Source organism: Pinus tabuliformis, chromosome 1_2, assembly GCF_031772625.1.
Source record: "Pinus tabuliformis cultivar Carrire ecotype Pingquan chromosome 1_2, CPIR1, whole genome shotgun sequence".
Taxonomy (NCBI): Eukaryota; Viridiplantae; Streptophyta; class Pinopsida; order Pinales; family Pinaceae; genus Pinus; species Pinus tabuliformis.
In genome coordinates, this window is record NC_142298.1 from 1,351,063,979 (window position 1) to 1,351,088,914 (window position 24,936).

A 24,936-nucleotide genomic window follows, 5' to 3' on the forward strand; every position below is an offset into this window, starting at 1 on the left:
CATAGATCAAGTTTGAAGAAATTTAGTTGCAAGGACTGACTCAGGGATGGTCAAGATGGATGAAAGATATTTTGTAGATGAATGGCTTATTTGCACTGACCTCTTGAACACATAATGACACAACAGATGGTTTGGTGACAATTGACCCAAAGTTAATACCCAGAAACCAGCTGAAGACTTTCAATGTGGTTTGATCAACTGTTAGGCAAAGGATTTCCCAACCCAGGTGAATAAAAGTGTTGTGTTCAAGAGTGGTTACAAAGTATGAAAAACAGGCTCATTTTCCTCTCTTTTGCCCCACCATTTCTGGCAAGTACCTCTTTATTTTTGACAAGCTTGAGGAGGATAACATTTTCTTGATTATAAGCTCATCCTTCGGATGAGTCCAACTTAGTTTAAATTGGAACCCTAAGAAGGAGTGGTCCGTTCCTATTTTTAATTGAACAGGTCCTTTACTGTTAAATTTTAACGATTCCAATATAGGAGAAACTCGGCGTTTTTCAATTTTAGAGAGTCTGAAAAAGCTTAAGAAGACTCCATGGTTGTCCTTTTTCATAAATTTGTGTCTCCCAAGCCCAAAAAAGTATAAAATAATATTTGAGAGAACCGCTTGATCATTACGACCAAGGAGTACTTTTCGTAATTAGTGCCCCTGATCTGAAAACGTAAAAAAGCGATCAATGACACGTCGTTTTATAACCAATATCGAAATTGAAACGACAAAAATCTGGCAATCCTTTCCTGTTTTTACGGTCAGAAAAAGAGTTGTAAGTGGACCGTCTTTTTAGTTCTGTTTTAACGAGTTTAAAAAGAAAAACTCAGCGATCTTTTCATGTTTTAGGAGTCAGAAAAGTGCTTAAAGGTGACTCTAATGTTTTTTCGTTGAAAATGACCGATTTCGCCTGAAAAATCCGTTATCCTGAACAAAAAACTCAAACATTACTCATACCTATTTAAGATGGATAAAAATGCTGCAAAAGTTACCTTTCTAAAGTGAAACATAAACAAATTAACAACTCATTTATTCAAAAAACTTATAAAAAGGGCTTTCGTCAATTCATATTTATCGTTTGAGTTTTGGGTGAGAAAATAGAGCTTTTGGTCAGAAACTTCCCGTGAAGATTGCGGAAAATCCGTCCGTCGGAATCAAGCGCCGTCTCCTCCAGGTAATCCACATCATCCTACTCTTCAATTGTATCTGCATCAAATTAATTTTTAGGATTTAATTTCATTTTTTAGAGGATTTTTAGGCTAGAAACCTACGCGCGGGGCTCGCAGGCACAACACAGGTAGCCTGCGGACCCCGACTTTTTCGCAATGGGGAAAAAGACAGGGATCCACACCTGCCGCGAAGGCAAGGTGCGGACCCACGCACTGTCTCTAACAGAGAGGGTGCGGTTCTCGCAGCAAGGGTTTTCAACCCTAAATTTCTCAAAATTCACCCAAAAATTTCAATTTTACATATTCTAATTCGCCTTTTTGTTAGATGTAGAGTATACATCATGCTTGATTGGAAAGAATGGGAGCATGAGGATGTAGATCTTGCCGCGATAAATCATCAACCTTCAATTGATGCATTGAAGGCATGCGGCTTATACAAATTCTGGGCCATACCTGGCATGAGGGCCCAAATGGACTTTCTGTAGTGGCTGGTAGACAGGTGGAGCATACAGGACCAGTGCTTCTTCATTGGTGGTCACCAGCTCGAAATGGAGCCGACAGACATATAATTTTTGACTGGTTTGCCTAAGAGAAGTGAGCACTTGACTCTATTCAGGACTAGGCCAGGTGGCCAGTCTGTCGATAGTCTCCGGCTAGGGTTTTTTAACAACCATACTAGAGACAAAGGGATAGACATCAAAACCATATCCCTTCCTGAACTCATGGTAGTCGCGTTTACTGTTACCAGGCTTTGGGGGAGCACAACACTACATATAGCCACTGGATCCCAAATGCGGATGGCAGTTCACTGCTTTTGAGGCACCATCTTCAATTGGTGCGATGCTGTGTTGGCTAATGTAAAAGGCCAACTGACTAGAGCCAAGAACGGACAACTGAAGACCTTTGGATATGGTGCTTTAGTCGTGAGCTTTGGTTTGGAGAGGGTCCCAATGTTGGTCCCACAACACCTCACTGTTGGAGTTGGACTTCCTCTAGAGCCCAAACTGATGCAATGGGTTGCAGTTATGGCCCGTCATCATGATGAGGGGACAGAGGTCGTTCGATTCAAACCTGAATATTTCCATTGGTTGGAAAACTAGGTTTTTGCTATTCAGGACTTTCCTTACGCTGGGGTAGATTTTTGCGGTGACCCAGACATGGCTCTTCCTCTAGGAGAGCAATGGGATGACTCAGGTAAAATCATTTTCAACATTTTTCTAATTAATTTTTTTTTTTTTTATCTCGTCCCAAAATTGATAGCAAAAGTTTCAAATGCAGATGTGGGTCCACAGCGACCAGCCGCTCTCGGCCTTACGAGAGGAAACAACCAGCTGCAGCAGCACCAGCCCCACAGGACGAATCAGCAGAGACCTTGGCCGAATTGGAGAGCCATCTAGAGCGTTTGACAGGAGACATTCCAGAGACCGGCATAGATGACATTCCTCGTCGACTACAACGCTATGTGATTGGGGTCCCAGGACCTTTCAGGAGGTTCCTTTGTAAGGTGGCCCGTATAGTGGTTCCTTATCGAGATCATCACTAGTGATAGGATGATCGCCTATTGTAGACACATATGATATTTTTGCTTTTTGTACTATCATTTTTGCCGATCATAAGGTGTTTTTCAACCTATGATCGAGGACGATGTATATTTTGATACACTCCTATATTATACTATATCACTATTACCGGTTTATCTTGTAAAACATGTTATGGAATGTTTTTAAATTTACATGTATGATTATTGCAAATGTCTACTTAACATTCGAGAAGCAATTGCATCTGCTAATGTATTTAAATATCTTGGAATATGCTGATATTCAATATAATCAAATTCACGTTCCAAGAGACGCACTCTCAAAAATAATCTTAATAACACTGGATTTCTAATGGCATATACTCTATTAAGTTGTAATACAATGAGTTCAGAATCTAACCTCACTATAAAACTCCGAATCCCAAATGAAATAGATTAAGATAATAACTCAATCACTGCACTATACTCTGCAATGTTGTTTGTTGTTTGACCGAGGCTTACCCCATGCATAGATACCAACTTGTCAGAGGGCGAATAGATAACCCAAGCTGCGGAAGAAATGTTCCGTGTATTGCGACAAACACCATCAGCAAAACCAATGTATGTTTGGAGAGGCGTCGATATCTGCAATATCAAAAGTAAAACCAAGATAAGCAGGAAAAATTACGAAAAAAGCTCTCTAAGCTAAGCACACTTTTTTAAACTAAAACACACCAGCTAGAAAGAAAACTAACCTAACTAAAAATCTCCACACCCATTTTTTAAGCATAATACCTCTTCAGGTAAAGACCATTTCTGGGTTTACCTAAAGAGACCCCGTCAAAGTATACCAATTCATAGGCCCCTTTTGCCAGCTTTCGCTTGACAACATAAGGACCATGCCACATAGGTACGAATTTTCCAGCGCCTAATTTATCATTTTCTTGATCGTACAATAAGACTAGGTCTCCTTCCGAAAAATTTCGAGGGGTCACATTTCGATCATACTGAGCTTTAATACGTTTTGCATGAGTTTCAATCGCTAATGCAGCATCACGTTGATTCTCATCTAGCTGAGCCAAGTATAACAAACGATTTTCCTCTTCGGAAGTGGCTGGAAGTAATTCGATGGCCATTTGCAATGACGTGATTTCGCATTCAATGGGTAACACAGCTTCCAAACCATAAACTAGTTGGAAAGGAGTGAACCCTGTTGACGTTTTTACTGAGGTTCGATACGCCCAAAGTGCTGAAAATAGCATGTTATGCCAATTCGACCTATGAATCCCAATGATTCGTCGGATCATGATGACTAGAACTTTGTTGATGGCTTCAACCAGACCATTAGCCTGTGGATAATATGGAGTTGAACTATCGTGACGCAAGCCAAGTTGGCCTGTAAGTTCAGTCATCATAATGTTTCGAAAATGACGCCCATGATCAGTGATAATCGCTTGTGGAACACCAAACCCAACAATTATATGATTGAACATGAAAATCGCAGCTGTTTTGTTGTCTTCCTCAAATGTAGGCATCGCCTCGGCCCACTTGGTAAAATAATCTACCGCAAGGATGATATACGCATGCCCCCCGGCCGAGTGAGGGTTACATGTAATAAAATCGATACCCATTTTGCAAAAGGACCGAAGACAATTATAGGGTGGAGAGGAGCAGGTGGAGCGCGCATCTTTCGATAAAAAATTTGGCAGTTGTGGCATTTTCGGACCGCGTTAATACAAGCTTTAAACATAGATGACTAGAAGTAGCCAGCACGCAATATCTTTTGGACTCTGGCATACCCAGACATATGACCGCCACGCGCTCTAGAGTGACAGTCATTTAGAACCCTTTCAGCTTCCTAATGAGTTAAACAACGTCGAAAAACAGAGTCCACCCCATGGCAATAAAGAGTATCTCTAATAATTCTGAATTGTTGGGACTGGAATTGTATTTTTCGACGTTCTGACCTTGAAATTTCTAGCCGAAAGGATTGGGTTTGGAGATAAACGATGATATCCCCATACCATGGATCTAAAGTGCTGATTAGAAACAATGATTCGTCCGCAATGGGCTCCTCCACCACAGTTTCCGTGTCAGCACGCGGGAAGTCACACATTAACTCCGCAAAAACTAAAGATTTCTTCGACTTAGACTTTTCAAATTCCAAGTCGAATTCCTGCAGGATGACAATCCATTTGGAGTACTTGCCCCTAGCAATTGCTTGGTTACGATCATAGGGTTGCAATCAGAAATTACTGTAGTTTTACGTAGTAAAATGTAATGACGAAAACGTTGGACAACTTGAACAGCTGCCAATGCCAATTTCTCCACATGTGAGTATTTTAGCTCAGTTGGATTTAAAGTTCGACTTAGGTAATATATCACATGTTCAGTACCGAATTCATCTTCCTGAACTAACACCATTCCGATGGTGGAATGGGAAGCGGCGAGATACAAGAAGTAGTCCTGGTTGTAGTTGGGAGGGTGCAATAACGCTGCATGGGTCAACGCGTGTTTTAGTGCATCAAAAGATTTCTTAGCTATCTCATTCCAAAATAATGGAGTATTCTGTTTCAACAACCGGGTAAAACCCTTTGTGATCTCGACGTAGTTAGGAATGAATCGACGTAAAAAGTTTGCTTTCCCTTGTAAACTTTGGAGTTGGCGAAGACTCGAAGGAGGAGGCAATTTGACAATAGCTTCAACCTTCAAGGGATCGACGCGAATGTCGGCTTTCGAAACAACAAACCCCAATAACCAACTCATTTCTATACAGAAAACACACTTGTGTGGATTCAACCTAATCTGATAATGCCTACACCTCATAAAGATTGCTCGTAAATGGATGAGATGATCAGCTCGATGTAATGAATGAGCAGGCAAATCATCGAGATAGGGTTGCACAATGTGCTTGATGTCATGAAACGTGTAAGACATGGCCCTTTGAAAGTTTCCCCGACGTTCTTGAGCCCAAAAGGTAATTTGCAATAAGAAAATGTCCCCCATGGACAAATGAAAGCCATTTTTGGTTGATCGGCAGGTAGAATATTGATTTGGTTGTATCCAGAAAAACCATCCATGAAGGAGAATATTTCGCTGTCGGTACAATCATCGATGATTTGCTCGAGATAGGGAGTTGGGTAATTGTCTTTTGGACAGGCTCGATTAATGTCCCTATAATCGATACATATTCTTATTGTCCCTTGCTTTTTGTTAATAGGAACAATATTTGATACCCAATCCGTTAACGGAATCGGATAAATGAAACCTGCTTTGAGTAATTTTTGAACTTCTGCTTTAATAGCAGCAGCTTTTCGTGGGTGGATCTGATGCAAACGTTGCCGGACGAGTTTAACGTCCGAGTAAGTTTTGATTTCATGGACAACAATTGCGGGGTCAATTCCTGGCATTTCCTCATATGACCAGGCAAACACGTCGCAGAATTCTTGGAATATGGCCTTATATATTTGAATTTCATCTTCCATACACGAGGCACTTATATGAATGTTTTCAACAATTCCAAGCTTAACCAAAATATCAATAGGAATAGTTCGAGAAATGTTTCCCAAATTTAACTCTGAATCAGGATTGTTCATTGGATTCTAAGGTTCCTTGACATATTCAGTCGTAAAAATAGATGAAAAATCATTTTCAAAACGATCACTCTCGGGTAAAAACGAAGATCTATAATGAAGATCTTCCCATGGTAAATCATCGACACATAGGATTTCACGAATTTGCTCATTAGTGTGAACAAGTTCGGAAAACGTTGTTGAATCCAAGTTTGATGTTGAAAGTGATTCCTCATGGACCACATTCATTAAGTCAATTTTGGTTGAAGATGGGTCAGAAAGCGACTACACGGCCTGATACGCAATTTCATATGGACTCAAAGGCATAACATCACCAAATGAGTCTATCTCCGATTCAAAAGGTATGATCCAAGGATCATCATAAACAATAGTGTCTGGCGAAATCATATGAATGGTTGCAGTAGAAGATGATGCGTTGATAGGAGGAAAAGGAAAAGTTCCCAGTAAACCAGCATCTTTAACTAGTCCTACTCCAACATCCTTATACCGGATAGTCGTTTTTCCGACATGCTGGGTCGGATGAAAAGTAAGTCAGCTGGTCTATTGAAAAGTAAGTCAGCTGGTCTATTGTTACGATATTTCCTTTATGAGGGAACTTTATAAGCCGAAAGACTGATGAAATGACAGTTTTCATAGCGTAAGACCAACTACGACCTAAGAGAAGGTTGTAATCTAGAGGGGCATCAACCACCTCCACATCTAGATTAACAGTTTTGCCTTCAACCCCTATAGGTAGATCCTGTAGAATTCCAAAAGGATGAAACCCGCGGCCATCGAAGGCCTTTAGAATCGCCGGGGATTGATTTAGCGAAAGAGAACCAAGCGATCTCCAACACTGTATCGACATAATACATGTTGAGGCTCCCTCATCAATCACAGTCCTATAAATAGGTCTGTTTTTTACTAACACTGGGATCTGGAAAGCCATTTGATGAGGTAAGCGTGGTGTATTATTTTCTAGATCGAAAATTATAAGGTTCGAGTCCTGAACGTCAACAGCTCCTATAGCCGACAATAGTAATTTACGTTGTGCTGGACATGATTGCAGAACTTCCAAATCTGACATTGCTGAAGGCGAAACAACCAAATCTTCAACAATGTTATAGTTCTGAGCTGCTCTCGCATGTGGATTGAAAGCCAACTTTCGAAGTATACCCTTGGCAGGCGGTTTGATTACTAAGTCTGGGTCAGTTTCTTGATCTATAGTGGATCGGAACCGGGAGCTGAAGTTGATGGGTTCGAATGAGAAGATTCTGCTTCTTTACCATCAACAGGACTTTTACTTCCATAATCTTGCGATCGAGTCGCAATCCTAACATGGGACATCATCAATATGGGTTCTTTGGAGGCATTTGAGGAAGAACCTATCATCTTACTATCTTGACTTGGAAAAGGATCCTTCAAAACAGTAGGTGTTTGGGAACCTTTGACAATTTTCGCAACCTTTGCACGATGAGGGCAGTCTCTTGTAAAATGCTCTTCATCACAAATGAGACAAGGATAACGAGGTTTGCGTTTCTCATCAGTTGATTCTGCTTTTTCTGGTTTCTCTTTTGAATTTTTATCTGTTTTATTTTTCTTCTTCCCTTTCTTCTTACCGCCGGATTTTGATTTGGCTGTAGATGACTCTACAACATGAATATCGACGAAAATTTCCGTGGAAGAATCTCCTGTCGGGGAATCTGGCAAGGTTATGATAGGAGAAGAATTCTTGGAAGATTTCTTCTTACTTTTGATATTAACCGTACCAATCATACCATCAGCGACATGAGACCCTGAAGGAGCTGCAGCGATTTGATTTTGTTTAGGAAGATCGGGGATTTTTTCGTGTAACGTACCTGACTGCGTATAAACTAAGTCAAGGTACTGAGCTTAAGAAATTATTTGCTCCTCAGTAACGACTCCGGCCTTAGCTACATCCTCAGTGATCTTTGGCAATAAAGATTTTACAAACCAATCAGCTAAGATCTGATCTCGAATAAAAACCTTCACTAAACGTCGTTGACGTCTCCATTCATGAATGTGATCTGAAATGTAAGTGGATGTTGACTGCTTTAACGAAGTTAATAATTCCGTGCCATTGTCATATCTAACTGGCAACTGAAAATGAGTTAAAAACGAAGTAGCTAACTGACTAAAGTTATAAAAAGTGGCTCGCGGTAACTCAATGTACAACTTGGCCGCAAGACCAATTAGAGTGCGCTGGAAAAGCCTTAAACGGATTAAATCATCTGAAATGGAATTAGACGCACACCAGAGGTGATAAGTCATCACATGGTTCGATGGGTCCTCTCCTGATTTGCCTTCAAACTTAGGAATATCACTAGGCAACTTATTTGGCATTGGCGGCCAAAACTGAAGATAGTTAATTGGATCGTTCGTAAGGCGCGACAAGTCAGGCAAGTCCAAAGTTGCGATAAACGGTAATTGACGATTAGGGTCCCTAAAACTCTGGATCATGAGACCAGCCCCAGGAGGAGGATATCCAGGATAACTAGGAATTGGAATTGCATTTGGGATATTATATCCTCCCAGAAAACCAGGATTAACCGGACCATACTAGGGTTGTTGAGGTTGTTGATATGTATACCCAGGGTACGGTTGATATTGATAGAATGGCTGCTGCACAGTGAGACCGAATTGGTACTGACCCTGGTACAGTTGATAAGTAAATTGAGGTTGGCTTGTGACAGCCGTACTTGGACCAGGTTGTCCTACAGGCATTTGAACCGAAGTTTGAATTGTGGATCCAGACTGAGGTAAAGATGTCTGAGGAGTTGATACAAGAACAGTAGAAACCGGAGCTGTCGATACTCCAAAAGTAGGTGGGGTAGATTGAACAGATGTTGCAGCAGCCGTTTGAGGCGGAGTACGAGGCGTACTAGGCCCAGGCTGAGAAACTACAGAAGGTGTAGAAGTTTGAATAGTAGACTGGACCGGTTGCTGGGGTGAACCAGAAACCAAGGGTTGTCCAGTTTGAGATGATAACTGTACATTCGGTTGCAAGACCTGTTGAGTTTGAGATGGATCCCACACTAAGTTCATTTCGGGGTACGGACCCATAACAGGTTGAGAATATTGAGGACCATAACCGGGTTGAGGGTAGGGTTGATAATTTAACGGTACATTTCCAGATCCTTGAACATATGATTGACCAGAAGGTGGTTGGTAACCTTGGGTTGGGTACTGACCTTGAGGTTGATAGCCTTGAGGCACGTACTGATACTGGGGTTGACCTTGAGGTACATATTGAGTCTAGGGTTGACCTTGAGGAATGTATTGTCCCGTAGGTATGTACTGTCCTTGAGGTTGCCCCCCAGGCACAAATTGGATACCTTGAGGTTTCCCCACAGGCGATAATTGAGGACTTTGAGGCTGCCCCCCAGGCAGTAACTGGCCACCCTGAGGTTGAGGATTAGGAATAGTACCTGACATCATGAGAATATCTTCTACACTCAACGGCTTAGTTCCATTATTTCCAATTAATAACCCTTGTTCAATAGGTTGAGGAGATGCTCCCGAAAAAGCACCAGTAAGTGACTGATACCCAGAGAGAACAGAAGGACCACAGTACAAAAAGGTTTCTGGAGATTGAGAAAACATGGACGACTGTCTTGACATATTTAAAGGAGGATAGTAACCCCTAGGTGGTGGGTGATAAGGAATACGAGGTGGTGAAAAACTTAGTCCCGGGTTTTCCAAAAAATTGGTCAATGAAAGATACCAAGCACTGCTCCTAGGTGGACTATAAAAGATTGATTCACGCTCCCTAAGTTCTATAACAGGTTGATTTTCAAGGATAGGGATACCTTCTTCTTCCGGAGTAGCAAGTTCTTCAATAGCTATAAGTCCAGAAGGAAGATTTTGGGTAATTATTCTTTCTACCCTAGGTGAACCAGGACCACTAGAAGTTGGAGAGGTAAATCCCGATGTTGGAGTAGCAACAAATTCAGTTTCAGGTTTAGATATTTCAGGTTCCTCACCTAAATCACTAGTAGATGAAAAACTACCAGTAACTTCTGAAACAGACAGACTATGGATTATAATCTGCTACTAAAGCTTGATAATCTGGATGTGCCACTAAAGAAGATTCTCCTTCTTCAAGTGACCCAACTCTACTGTCTCTAGGAGTTACAAGGGCTCTTAACCCTTCAGGCTGGCTTGGTGAAAACTCAGGAGGTTGGCCCCAAAGTCTACGGGACTTCCTCGGTAATTCAGCCACGATTAAATATTTTAACTACTTCACACGCAAACAAAGTAAAATCTCAATGAAAACCACCTAAAGTCTCTAAAGAACCAAACACATTGAATCACACGCCTAAAGAATCTAGGAGATCAAACCACACACAAACAGTAACTTTCCGTACTGAAAACACTAGTTGGTGATGAAATCCAACGTCGCAGAATTCAATACAGAAATGGTGGTTGGAACAGTTACCCCGGCAACCTACTTAATGAATAAACTGGCACAAGTTCCTCCACTAAACCATCTCGAGTGAAGATAACCCCCCAGAAAATCCAAGTGAGTCTAGCCGAAGTCTACTCCAGGTACAGTGGGATCTTCCCTCCACCGTCACCTTAGGAAGAATCCTATAGAATATGGTCACTATGGTTACCAACGGAAACAAATATACCTGGGGGAACAGTCTACGATTCAATACGCACGCAAGGGCAAAGTAACAAGTTCAATCCCCTTGAAGGCTCCTTGACATAATCCAAGGTTTACCAACAAGTGACCCCAGGCTCCTCGACAATGGTTAATCTGAGGTTTACCGTTTTTAATACGTGAATATCTGGCGTCATTCGCAATGAGGAAGGATTGATTCCCACACTGGTTCGGACATGATCTCGTGCTTCTCCTTTAAGAGGAGCTCTCCCAGAGCATAGATGTAACAATTGGATTTTTCTCCTACCGCAAGATACAGCTACTTGTTTGTTTTACTGTCTTCGCAAGTTAATTACTCCCTACTCCAAGACACTAGCCTAAGCTATGTTGGTGTAATAGAGCCCTAGAAATAAAAAGATTACTAGATAGATTTTACATTAAGTGTTATTTTTTATTGGTTTTTCTTTAAGTCAAGAGGTGCGGAGATCAAACTTATGGTGTGAAGACTCGACTCGAAATCACTAAAAAAAAATGCACTTAAGATGATAAGCAATCTTTTCCCTTCAATGAATTTCTAGCTAGGAAAGAGTTTGAGAATGCAAATGCTTCTAAACACAAATATTTCTTAACAAACAAATCAAAAGAAGAGCTTTTTGTCTTTTCCAATGCACTAAAAAATGAGACAACTAGTTATATTCACAAAATTTCCCTTTTCTTTCAAACACTGAAATACTATAAAAACAAACTTTTTCCAAAAGATATTTTTTATTTTTTATAAAACACTCAAAACTATGGAAATAACTAATCTTGAGATCTATAAACTATAGAAAACTATTTGAAGTAAAAGCTTACAAGATGTCTTTTCAAGGATATTTTACTTAACTATAAGCAAACTAAGGACTAATTTGTCCAGAATCACAAATCAGTCAAAAAACAACCAATTTTTGTTTTCTTTTCTAAAAATGAAATCCAAACTTTTAACACAAGCCTTTTCGAAGTTTCGCAATGAGAAACACAAGATGGATTCCTCAACAAAGGTAGATTTTGCAAATGGTCAGACTCATAAGAAGGCCAGTAAAAACCAAGGTGATCTGAGGCTTCTACAGCTTCTAAGCTCTGAGCTACTACAAGACCAAAGTGAAAATCAAGCTCGGTAACCAAAACTTCTAGGAATTTCACCTAAAACCCTAACACTAATGGAATTAACCTAAGAAAAGCTCCTGACAGGTCACATGCAGGTCTGGGTAGGGGATAACAACATCTAAACAAAAACTAAGCTGACTGAAAGAGAAAATCTTAAGTTTTCCAAAATTTTGACAGGGTCCGCAGGCCCACAGTTCACATAGGTGCGGTACCGCTCTGTGCGAAAAGCAAAAGTGTGGACAGGTCCGCACTGTGTTGCAAGCCGAGGGTGCAGTCCTCTCCCAAAGTTATGAAAAACAAAAAATAATCATAGATCTACTAAATCTACCCAATTCCACACACAACAAGCCAAAAACAGAAACAAAAACACAGTTTCTCAGGTCAAAGTAAAGCAAATCAAGAAATCAAGTCCCCAGTGGAGTCGCCATTTTGTCACACGGAATGAATCGTTCTTGTGGACAAGATTGACCTCCCTAGTATCTAAAGATATCTAGTGACAAGCAAGCCAATCAAATCCTATCTTTCTCTAAATATGCAATTCATAAACAAAGGCAAACAAGTGTTTTAGGCCTACCTTGGGTCCAATGAAAATTTGTGGAAGCCTCGCTTCTTTGATCCAAATGAGCTCCTTTATAGAAAATTTGAAAAGACAAACAAGCACACAAATTAAATAGCACCTGAAAAGCCAATATCATAAAGCATACTTATCATGATGATCAAGGAATTCATGAAACAAATGACATAAGACAATTTGTTGAGAAAAATGAACCCGATTTTATTAATTCAAATCAAAGAAGAACTTTAAAACCTGTGCCTTGATGTTGTACAAGCTCCTCCCAGGGTCCAGCAAGAAGTCTCCTATACTTTGACAAGTTTCACTCACTTCCCAAAGAAGCCAAAAGGTATGTGATCTCTCCTCTCAAGCTTAACTAGGAAGTCTCAATTCCACCAGCATTTACCCTAAAAAATGTTCAACTTCTAACCTCCCTAGCAACCAGCCCAATGCCTTAATTTATAGTGCAATGGAGGGAAGTTACTAGGTCCTCCTTCAAAGGGATAAAGCCCTCCTTCAAAGGGATAGATCCTCTCATCAAGGGATTAGCTCCTTCTCTTTTGGGATGCATGAACCACCTAAGAGCGAACCATCCACGTCAAAATTCCTTCTAGAATCATCTAGAATTAACCCAAAGTGAGTTTTTTAGAATAAACTTGCGCCTTTTTGACTTTCACAGGGGTCCACACCCACCCCTTTAGGGACAGAGCGGGCAGGTCCGTAGGTAATGTGAATAGGGGGTGCGGGACCACAGGCAACAGTGAGAGAAAGTGCGGAACCAGAGCTTTGTTGATTTTTTAATGTCTTTCTCTCATTTTCAAAGCTTAACATGAAGAGCTGAGGTCTGAGACTTTCTTAGGAGGACAATATAAGTGATGATAGACCCATACTGACTACAAATAGTCATGGTGACAATATTTTGTGTAACAGTAACATTACAAAACATGTAGAAAATCAATCGATAGTTGCATATATTAATATCAAAGAGAGATTACAACCATTTGTCTTGAAGTTGCAGCCTTCCTCTGACAAGACCAAGTTCCCACACACTTCTGCTAGCATTCCACAATGGCTCCAAACAACAATAGTTTTAAATCTCTTCCCTTTAGGCTTCACTCCAAACCAAAACACACTTCTCCTCACACAACTAGATAGCTACAACTAGTAATAGCTTGTTGTCTACTCCAAACCAAAATAGCATAAGCACACTAATATCAAAACTCTAACTAGCTTGTGCTTGGGAATAAGGGAGGTTTATATAGGAAATATGGATGGGAGATGGATCCTCTTCTCATGGGAGAAGGAATTATCCCTTGAGTAGTTCCATCATTATAGGGGAAAGGAGCCCAAACTGTCATCCTCGACCCCATCCAACCAAACCATTTACCAGACTTCTGTTATGCAGATTCTAGAGTTGGAAGCTTCAGCTCTAATTTAAAAAACTTTCCATAACAGGACCGACGCGACTGAAAGACAGCTTAGTCACTCTATTTGGCACAGGGGAGACAAAGGCCATTAACGTCGGTCTTGTAAACTGGGAAAAAAAGGAGTTTTAGGGGACATGGTGCAGTAGGGAAATGATCTACTCATGAAGAGGGACATAATGGGAGTTTCTTCATGAAGGCAAAGCATGTGGGGTTCACTATAGAGGTCCTCCAGGATCAAGGAATGGGGAGTATAGGGACAGTGACAAAATCTTGTGTAACAACTTTCTAGGAGAGCATAGTCGAAGACACCGTTCAGAGCACACTTGGGGATGCAGTCAATCAAGTGTCTATGAACTTGCCTACCCACGAAGACATCAAGTTTTTCGTAGACAAGGACATAAAGATATGATGACAACAACATCACAACAAGTAGCACCATCAACAGCAGTTGAAGGGAGCATACTAGATGCAACCAACGCAAGAGGAAGCTTGTTAACAACACAAAGGTGGAACAAAGTTGCAAGCTCAAGCAGATCCACTTCTGATGAAGGAAACTTTGAAGACTCAAGCTATGAGGTGACATCACGACATGAATATCGCGCGAAGGTAGAGAATGGAATAGAGAAGGAGTTTCATGTGCTGAAGCAACAACTCAAGGAAGAACATGAGCTGCATAGACGAGAGAATGGGTTACAGTTGGAACAAGTACAACAGGGGGCGCACCATGCACTCATGAAACTATGCCCGTAAAAGTTATAAATCCATCCCAACAGCTGCCACGGAGCATACATGGTGAGAAGTGTTGTTGATCGCATGCAAGGGAATTCAACAGCATGCACATCATTGTGCACAAGCATGTGATCCCACCCATTCAGCACACTCACTGAGGCAAAGACAAGAAGCAAGTTCGATTGGAGCAGAACATGAAGTTGACAGTTGATGCGCATGACCACCAACACACACTGGAAGATCAACACGGACACTATGCATCAATGTGTTGCCTATTCGACTACACCCAGGAAGACCATGCGCATGCTAGCAGATGAGTTGGATGGAGGAGCCATACCAATGCACCCAGATGCAACGGAGGCAAGATTTCACTTCAGTAAGATGTCACCATGGAGCACATGCACACCATCACGGACGACCAAGCTTGGCATCAGCTCACCACCTTCACCTTCACAAGCATGTCCAAGAGTTGGTCTCACCACAATAGACCTAGTGTCAGTGATGTCTTGCATGGCTTGCTCAAGTCATTTTGTCTCACATGGGCAAATGTTAATTGTAATGTAACGTCTTGTCAAGTGGAATTTCAAGTGTCAATAGTTGAATGTAACAGTCATAGAGTAGAATCAAGAGTCATGAGGGTAGACAAACTGTCACAAAGGGGAATGTCAAGGGTCACCCCACCCTTTGCTATAAATAGAATCTCCTAACTCATTGTAAAGGCTTTTGGTTAGCCAAGCTTCAATAGGACTATCTTAGAGAAAGCTTCGACAATATTGTAATGCGCCATGGCGTCTCCACTACGTAGAGCTAGTATATCTCTGTGGGGGAGCAAGCAATTGTGGCTGTAGCATTCCACTATTGGAACTAGTGGTTGGACATGGATGTATTGTATGACTGGAACTTATACTTCTTAATATGACAGAGCCAACACATTTTCATGCATATGTTGTTATTGTGGTTTGAATATTCTAGTTGTTGTAGCAATGTATGTTATTTAACTTATGCATTTGTGTATGAACTATTTTGTATGCAATTGTATGAATCTTGTTGCAGATGTGCTGTTGGTTTGAACATCATTTTCGATTGCTCGCTATCTTACTTTCCAGTTGGTGATGCATCTTTGCTCGTGTGTTCCCTTCCAAGCTGAGTATTATTACAAGTTTCCAAGGGGTGCACTCAAATCACTCCCCATGTGTTAGAACATCTCATGCACCTTCCTTGACTCATCGCAATTGTCACACCCTTGCTACCAACAGGGACATCTTACTTGCCTCTGTGTGAAACCGTGGTCAAGGCATTACCGTATGATCCACTGTTGGGACTCCTACACCAAATGGTCTGAGGTCTAATTGGGACTTCTTACCTGGGAGATCCCCTGAAATGTTGGCGGGTCCAGCACTATCAACATTTCTAGGGCTAGAAGTAGGGCCAGATGACAAGTTGAGCCCTCATCATCTATTTTGAATCTTCACACATCTATCATGGAGTTTGTTATAGTTCACCCTCTAAAATTTCTATCCAATGGACATATTTTTCACGCCAAGAGGGAGTTCTGGGATCACTTGTCACAACTTATGTATGATGGTGAAGGCAAAGTAGCTTGGCCTGAGTACTTAGATGACTTCCATGCGCTAATGCAGAAGGACCACAGTACAAAAAGGTTTCTGGAGATTGAGAAAACATGGACGACTGTCTTGACATATTTAAAGGAGGATAGTAACCCCTAGGTGGTGGGTGATAAGGAATACGAGGTGGTGAAAAACTTAGTCCCGGGTTTTCCAAAAAATTGGTCAATGAAAGATACCAAGCACTGCTCCTAGGTGGACTATAAAAGATTGATTCACGCTCCCTAAGTTCTATAACAGGTTGATTTTCAGGGATAGGGATACCTTCTTCTTCCGGAGTAGCAAGTTCTTCAATAGCTATAAGTCCAGAAGGAAGATTTTGGGTAATTATTCTTTCTACCCTAGGTGAACCAGGACCACTAGAAGTTGGAGAGGTAAATCCCGATGTTGGAGTAGCAACAAATTCAGTTTCAGGTTTAGATATTTCAGGTTCCTCACCTAAATCACTAGTAGATGAAAAACTACCAGTAACTTCTGAAACAGACAGACTATGGATTATAATCTGCTACTAAAGCTTGATAATCTGGATGTGCCACTAAAGAAGATTCTCCTTCTTCAAGTGACCCAACTCTACTGTCTCTAGGAGTTACAAGGGCTCTTAACCCTTCAGGCTGGCTTGGTGAAAACTCAGGAGGTTGGCCCCAAAGTCTACGGGACTTCCTCGGTAATTCAGCCACGATTAAATATTTTAACTACTTCACACGCAAACAAAGTAAAATCTCAATGAAAACCACCTAAAGTCTCTAAAGAACCAAACACATTGAATCACACGCCTAAAGAATCTAGGAGATCAAACCACACACAAACAGTAACTTTCCGTACTGAAAACACTAGTTGGTGATGAAATCCAACGTCGCAGAATTCAATACAGAAATGGCGGTTGGAACAGTTACCCCAGCAACCTACTTAATGAATAAACTGGCACAAGTTCCTCCACTAAACCATCTCGAGTGAAGATAACCCCCCAGAAAATCCAAGTGAGTCTAGCCAAAGTCTACTCCAGGTACAGTGGGATCTTCCCTCCACCGTCACCTTAGGAAGAATCCTATAGAATATGGTCACTATGGTTACCAACGGAAACAAATATACCTGGGGGAACAGTCTACGATTCAATACGCACGCAAGGGCAAAGTAACAAGTTCAATCCCCTTGAAGGCTCCTTGACATAATCCAAGGTTTACCAACAAGTGACCCCAGGCTCCTCGACAATGGTTAATCTGAGGTTTACCATTTTTAATACGTGAATATCTGGCGTCATTCGCAATGAGGAAGGATTGATTCCCACACTGGTTCGGACATGATCTCGTGCTTCTCCTTTAAGAGGAGCTCTCCCAGAGCATAGATGTAACAATTGGATTTTTCTCCTATCGCAAGATACAGCTACTTGTTTGTTTTACTGTCTTCGCAAGTTAATTACTCCCTACTCCAAGACACTAGCCTAAGCTATGTTGGTGTAATAGAGCCCTAGAAATAAAAAGATTACTAGATAGATTTTACATTAAGTGTTATTTTTTATTGGTTTTTCTTTAAGTCAAGAGGTGCGGAGATCAAACTTATGGTGTGAAGACTCGACTCGAAATCACTAAAAAAAAATGCACTTAAGATGATAAGCAATCTTTTCCCTTCAATGAATTTCTAGCTAGGAAAGAGTTTGAGAATGCAAATGCTTCTAAACACAAATATTTCTTAACAAACAAATCAAAAGAAGAGCTTTTTGTCTTTTCCAATGCACTAAAAAATGAGACAACTAGTTATATTCACAAAATTTCCCTTTTCTTTCAAACACTGAAATACTATAAAAACAAACTTTTTCCAAAAGATATTTTTTATTTTTTATAAAACACTCAAAACTATGGAAATAACTAATCTTGAGATCTATAAACTATAGAAAACTATTTGAAGTAAAAGCTTACAATATGTCTTTTCAAGGATATTTTACTTAGCTATAAGCAAACTAAGGACTAATTTGTCCAGAATCACAAATCAGTCAAAAAACAACCAATTTTTGTTTTCTTTTCTAAAAATGAAATCCAAACTTTTAACACAAGCCTTTTCGAAGTTTCACAATGAGAAACACAAGATGGATTCCTCAACAAAGGTAGATTTTGCAAATGGTCAGACTCATAAGAAGGCCAGTAAAAACCAAGGTGATCTGAGGCTTCTACAGCTTCTAAGCTCTGAGCTACTACAAGACCAAAGTGAAAATCAAGCTCGGTAACCAAAACTTCTAGGAATTTCACCTAAAACCCTAACACTAATGGAATTAACCTAAGAAAAGCTCCTGACAGGTCACATGCAGGTCTGGGTAGGGGATAACAACATCTAAACAAAAGCTAAGCTGACTGAAAGAGAAAATCTTAAGTTTTCCAAAATTTTGACAGGGTCCGCAGGGCCACAGTTCACATAGGTGCGGTACCGCTCTGTGCGAAAAGCAAAAGTGTGGACAGGTCCGCACTGTGTTGCAAGCCGAGGGTGCAGTCCTCTCCCAAAGTCATGAAAAACAAAAAATAATCATAGATCTACTAAATCTACCCAATTCCACACACAACAAGCCAAAAACAGAAACAAAAACACAGTTTCTCAGGTCAAAGTAAAGCAAATCAAGAAATCAAGTCCCCAGTGGAGTCGCCATTTTGTCACACGGAATGAATCGTTCTTGTGGACAAGATTGACCTCCTTAGTATCTAAAGATATCTAGGGACAAGCAAGCCAATCAAATCCTATCTTTCTCTAAATATGCAATTCATAAACAAAGGCAAACAAGTGTTTTAGGCCTACCTTGGGTCCAATGAAAATTTGTGGAAGCCTCGCTTCTTTGATCCAAATGAGCTCCTTTATAGAAAATTTGAAAAGACAAACAAGCACACAAATTAAATAGCACCTGAAAAGCCAATATCATAAAGCATACTTATCATGATGATCAAGGAATTCATGAAACAAATGACATAAGACAATTTGTTGAGAAAAATGAACCCGATTTTATTAATTCAAATCAAAGAAGAACTTTAAAACCTGTGCCTTGATGTTGTACAAGCTCCTCCCAGGGTCCAGCAAGAAGTCTCCTATACTTTGACAAGTTTCACTCACTTCCCAAAGAAGCCAAAAGGTATGTGATCTCTCCTCTCAAGCTTAACTAGGAAGTCTCAATTCCACCAGCATTTACCCTAAAAAATGTTCAGCTTCTAACCTCCCTAGCAACCAGCCCAATGCCTTAATTTATAGTGCAATGGAGGGAAGTTACTAGGTCCTCCTTCAAAGGGATAAAGCCCTCCTTCAAAGGGATAGATCCTCTCATCAAGGGATTAGCTCCTTCTCTTTTGGGATGCATGAACCACCTAAGAGCGAACCATCCACGTCAAAATTCCTTCTAGAATCATCTAGAATTAACCCAAAGTGAGTTTTTTAGAATAAACTTGCGCCTTTTTGACTTTCACAGGGGTCCACACCCACCCCTTTAGGGACAGAGCGGGCAGGTCCGTAGGTAATGTGAATAGGGGGTGCGGGACCACAGGCAACAGTGAGAGAAAGTGCGGAACCAGAGCTTTGTTGATTTTTTAATGTCTTTCTCTCATTTTCAAAGCTTAACATGAAGAGCTGAGGTCTGAGACTTTCTTAGGAGGACAATATAAGTGATGATAGACCCATACTGACTACAAATAGTCATGGTAACAATATTTTGTGTAACAGTAACATTACAAAACATGTAGAAAATCAATCGATAGTTGCATATATTAATATCAAAGAGAGATTACAACCATTTGTCTTGAAGTTGCAGCCTTCCTCTGACAAGACCAAGTTCCCACACACTTCTGCTAGCATTCCACAATGGCTCCAAACAACAATAGTTTTAAATCTCTTCCCTTTAGGCTTCACTCCAAACCAAAACACACTTCTCCTCACACAACTAGATAGCTACAACTAGTAATAGCTTGCTGTCTACTCCAAACCAAAATAGCATAAGCACACTAATATCAAAACTCTAACTAGCTTGTGCTTGGGAATAAGGGAGGTTTATATAGGAAATATGGATGGGAGATGGATCCTCTTCTCATGGGAGAAGGAATTATCCCTTGAGTAGTTCCATCATTATAGGGGAAAGGAGCCCAAACTGTCATCCTCAACCCCATCCAACTAAACCATTTACGAGACTTCAGTTACGCAGATTCTAGAGCTGGAAGCTTCGGCTCTAATTTAAAAAACTTTCCATAACAGGACCGACGCGACTGAAAGACAGCTTAGTCACTCTAGTTGGCACAGGGGAGACAAAGGCCATTAGCGTCGGTCTTGTAAACTGGGCAAAAAAGGAGTTTTAGGGGACATGGTGCAGTAGGGAAATGATCTACTCATGAAGAGGGACATAATGGAAGTTTCTTCATGAAGGCAAAGCATGTGGGGTTCACTATAGAGGTCCTCCAGGATCAAGGAATGGGGAGTATAGGGACAGTGACAAAATCTTGTGTAACAACTTTCTAGGAGAGCAGAGTCGAAGACACCGTTCAGAGCACACTTGGGGATGCAGTCAATCAAGTGTCTATGAACTTGCCTACCCACGAAGACATCAAGTTGTTCGTAGACAAGGACATAAAGATATGATGACAACAACATCACAACAAGTAGCACCATCAACAGCAGTTGAAGGGAGCATACTGGATGCAACCAACGCAAGAGGAAGCTTGTTAACAACACAAAGGTGGAACAAAGTTGCAAGCTCAAGCAGATCCACTTCTGATGAAGGAAACTTTGAAGACTCAAGCTATGAGGTGACATCACGACATGAATATCGCGCGAAGGTAGAGAATGGAATAGAGAAGGAGTTTCATGTGCTGAAGCAACAACTCAAGGAAGAACATGAGCTGCATAGACGAGAGAATGGGTTACAGTTGGAACAAGTACAACAAGGGGCGCACCATGCACTCATGAAACTATGCCCATAAAAGTTATAAATCCATCCCAACAGCTGCCACGGAGAATACATGGTGAGAAGTGTTGTTGATTGCATGCAAGGGAATTCAGCAGCATGCACATCATTATGCACAAGCATGTGATCCCACCCATTCAGCACACTCACTGAGGCAAAGACAAGAAGCAAGTTCGATTGGAGCAGAACATGAAGTTGACAGTTGATGCGCATGACCACCAACACACACTGGCAGATCATCACGGACACTATGCATCAGTGTGTTGCCTATTCGACTACACCCAGGAAGACCATGCGCATGCTAGTAGATGAGTTGGATGGAGGAGCCATACCAATGCACCCAGATGCAACGGAGGCAAGATTTCACTTCAGTAAGATGTCACCATGGAGCACATGCACACCATCACGGACGACCAAGCTTGGCATCAGCTCACCACCTTCACCTTCACAAGCATGTCCAAGAGCTGGTCTCACCACAATAGACCTAGTGTCAGTGATGTCTTGCATGGCTTGCTCAAGTCATTTTGTCTGACATGGGAAAATGTTAATTGTAATGTAACGTCTTGTCAAGTGGAAGTTCAAGTGTCAATAGTTGAATGTAACAGTCATAGAGTAGAATCAAGAGTCAGGAGGGTAGATGAACTGTCACAAAGGGGAATGTCAAGGGTCACCCCACCCTTTGCTATAAATAGAATCTCCTAACTCATTGTAAAGGCTTTTGGTTAGCCAAGTTTCAATAGGACTATCTTAGAGAAAGCTTCGACAATATTGTAATGCACCATGGCTTCTCCACTACGTAGAGCTAGTATATCTCTGTGGAGGAGCAAGCAATTGTGGCTGTAACATTCCACTATTGGAACTAGTGGTTGGACATGGATGTATTGTATGACTAGAACTTACACTTCTTAATATGACAGAGCGAACACATTTTCATGCATATGTTGTTATTGTGGTTGGAATATTCTAGTTGTTGTAGCAATGTATGTTATTTAACTTATGCATTTGTGTATGAACTATTTTGTATGCAATTGTATGAATCTTGTTGCAGATGTGATGTTGGTTTGAACATCACTTTCGATTGCTTGCTATCTTACTTTCCAGTTGGTGATGCATCTTTTCTCGTGTGTTCCCTTCCAAGCTGAGTATTATTACAAGTTTCCAAGGGGTGCACTCAAATCACTCCCCATGTGTTAGAACATCTCATGCACCTTCCTTGACTCATCACAGTTGTCACACCCTTGCTACCAACAGGGACATCTTACTTGCCTCTGTGTGAAACCGTGGTCAAGGCATTACCGTATGATCCACTGTTGGGACTCCTACACCAAATGGTCTGAGGTCTAATTGGGACTTCTTACCTGGGAGATCCCCTGAAATGTTGGCGGGTCCAGCACTATCAACATTTCTAGGGCTAGAAGTAGGGCCAGATGACAAGTTGAGCCCTCATCATCTATTTTGAATCTTCACACATCTATCATGGAGTTTGTTATAGTTCACCCTCTAAAATTTCTATCCAATGGACATATTTTTCACGCCAAGAGGGAGTTCTGGGATCACTTGTCACAACTTATGTATGATGGTGAAGGCAAAGTAGCTTGGCCTGAGTACTTAGATGACTTCCATGCGCTAATGCAGGGCATGGAAGATTTTAATGAGATAGAGGTTTGTTTGCTACTCGCACACACACTTTGCAACCACCCATCACAATGGTGTGGCACACTACCTCATAACTCTGTGCACTCATTCAAGAAATTCATCGATCTAATCAGATTTGTTTTTCACCATTTTGATCCTAAAGTGTTTGATAGAAAATTGTTAAAACAATAGAAGAGCCCGCACGAATCACCTATGGAGTTTTCGGAGCGCTTCAGTCTATTCATGTTTGACGCCCCGAAAATTCAGATGAAATTTTAGTATCTCATGGAAAGATTCAAATACTTCCTTTTCCAATTTGTCAATCCCAGGAAGAAGTTAAAGCTTAAACCCCACTCAGCGTACTTCGCTGATGGAGCTGCGCAATCACAGATGGACACGGTCACTGTCATAATTGACTGTTTGCCGTCCCCTCATAAAATAGCTCCATCATCAAAGAGTGATGTGGGAGAGAATGCACACACATCTATTCAAACATCACATCCTCCTGACATCGCTCCTTCCGATTTTTGCGCAAACTTGGTTTTGAGTCCCATACCTCATCACATGTATTTGTACCTCAACCTCCGTCTTCAAATTGGGATAATCCTCTAGATGACACTCTCTTGCATTCTTTCATTCTGGAATCTACACCTTTTTTGAACGAGGATCAATCTATCGATGGAGTTGGTGTTGCACAACCAACATGCGCTGAAATTCATGAAGAGCATGACTGGGAGCTTGAACATCCACAAACAATAGAGGACCATCCCTATCTGTCTGTACCTCCTTCATTTTTTCCTGACCTCCTTGGTGATCCTGCCATCCCTGATTTTTCATGTTTATCTCTGTCCACAGAAGCACCAATTGTTAATCATTTGTAGGACACACCGGATGTCAGTCCATCATCTGAAAATAGAGAGGACCGATTATTCTTTGAACATCCACTTGATTTTTCATCTATCTTTTCTGGAAATGCAAAGGATGAACATTCTTTATTCTCATCTACCCCTCTGTGTGATTCATCGAATCATGAGGATGCTGACCAACATCTTGCATTTTCTGATCTTAGTTGTTGTGATCTCTTCACCCCATCATTTGATCACAATGTTGATTCACTCTTTTTTAATCCATCTAAGACACTGGTCTACGATGATCCATCTATCAACAAAGACGAAACCCCCAGATTGTCGAGGCACTTCAGCCTGAGCTGATGGTTATGTTAGGCCCTCGTTGTCCTAAGGTTGGTTTTACTTCTGATCAGGAAATTGTTCAAACATGCAAGGCTCCTCACCACTCATCTGTATGCATTGAAGATCAATCTAACACTCAGATTTCACTTCCTCCATTGGAACCACACGATCCCATTTCTCATGCATTGGAGGAATCTTACTCAGCAAGTACACTTACGCAATGTAGGAGGTCTACCTTCCTCACATATGCTTGCATATCACAGTCAAGAGTCTGTGTATGCTTAACATCTACATGTAGTGTCACACAACATCATGGTATGTCCATAGACTTCATGTCATGCACTTTCACTCATTTTTTTTCTGTGGACACTTGTAAGCTCGGAGTGTGTCTATCTTCATTGTTGTATCTTTCACAGCAACTGTTCCACATGTCCATGTTGCTCGTGGACCATACCTTCACCAACATGGGTCAACCAATGTGCTGGTGGCTACATTGGAAGTATCACTTCACATGATTAGGCCCATGCACCGTTAGCTTAGGAGTAGGAGTAGCATTTTCTTTCAATTTGCTTGTTTGATTTCTTTCTTTTCATGTTTGTTTTTCTGCTTGCTTGTTTTCTTACTAACTTTTCTTTTAGCGGCCTGCTGGTAGCGGAGCAACACCAGAGATGAAACTAAAACTTTGACAACTATACTGTTGTGCATCAATATACCCCTCAACCCCAATCGAAACAACTATGTTTCCTTCGCTTGGAATGTGTGTCAATCGACCAAGAGCTTGGCAGATGCTACATCTTACAATCAAGCTAGTGTGGAAACCAAGACGAACTGAGAACCGAA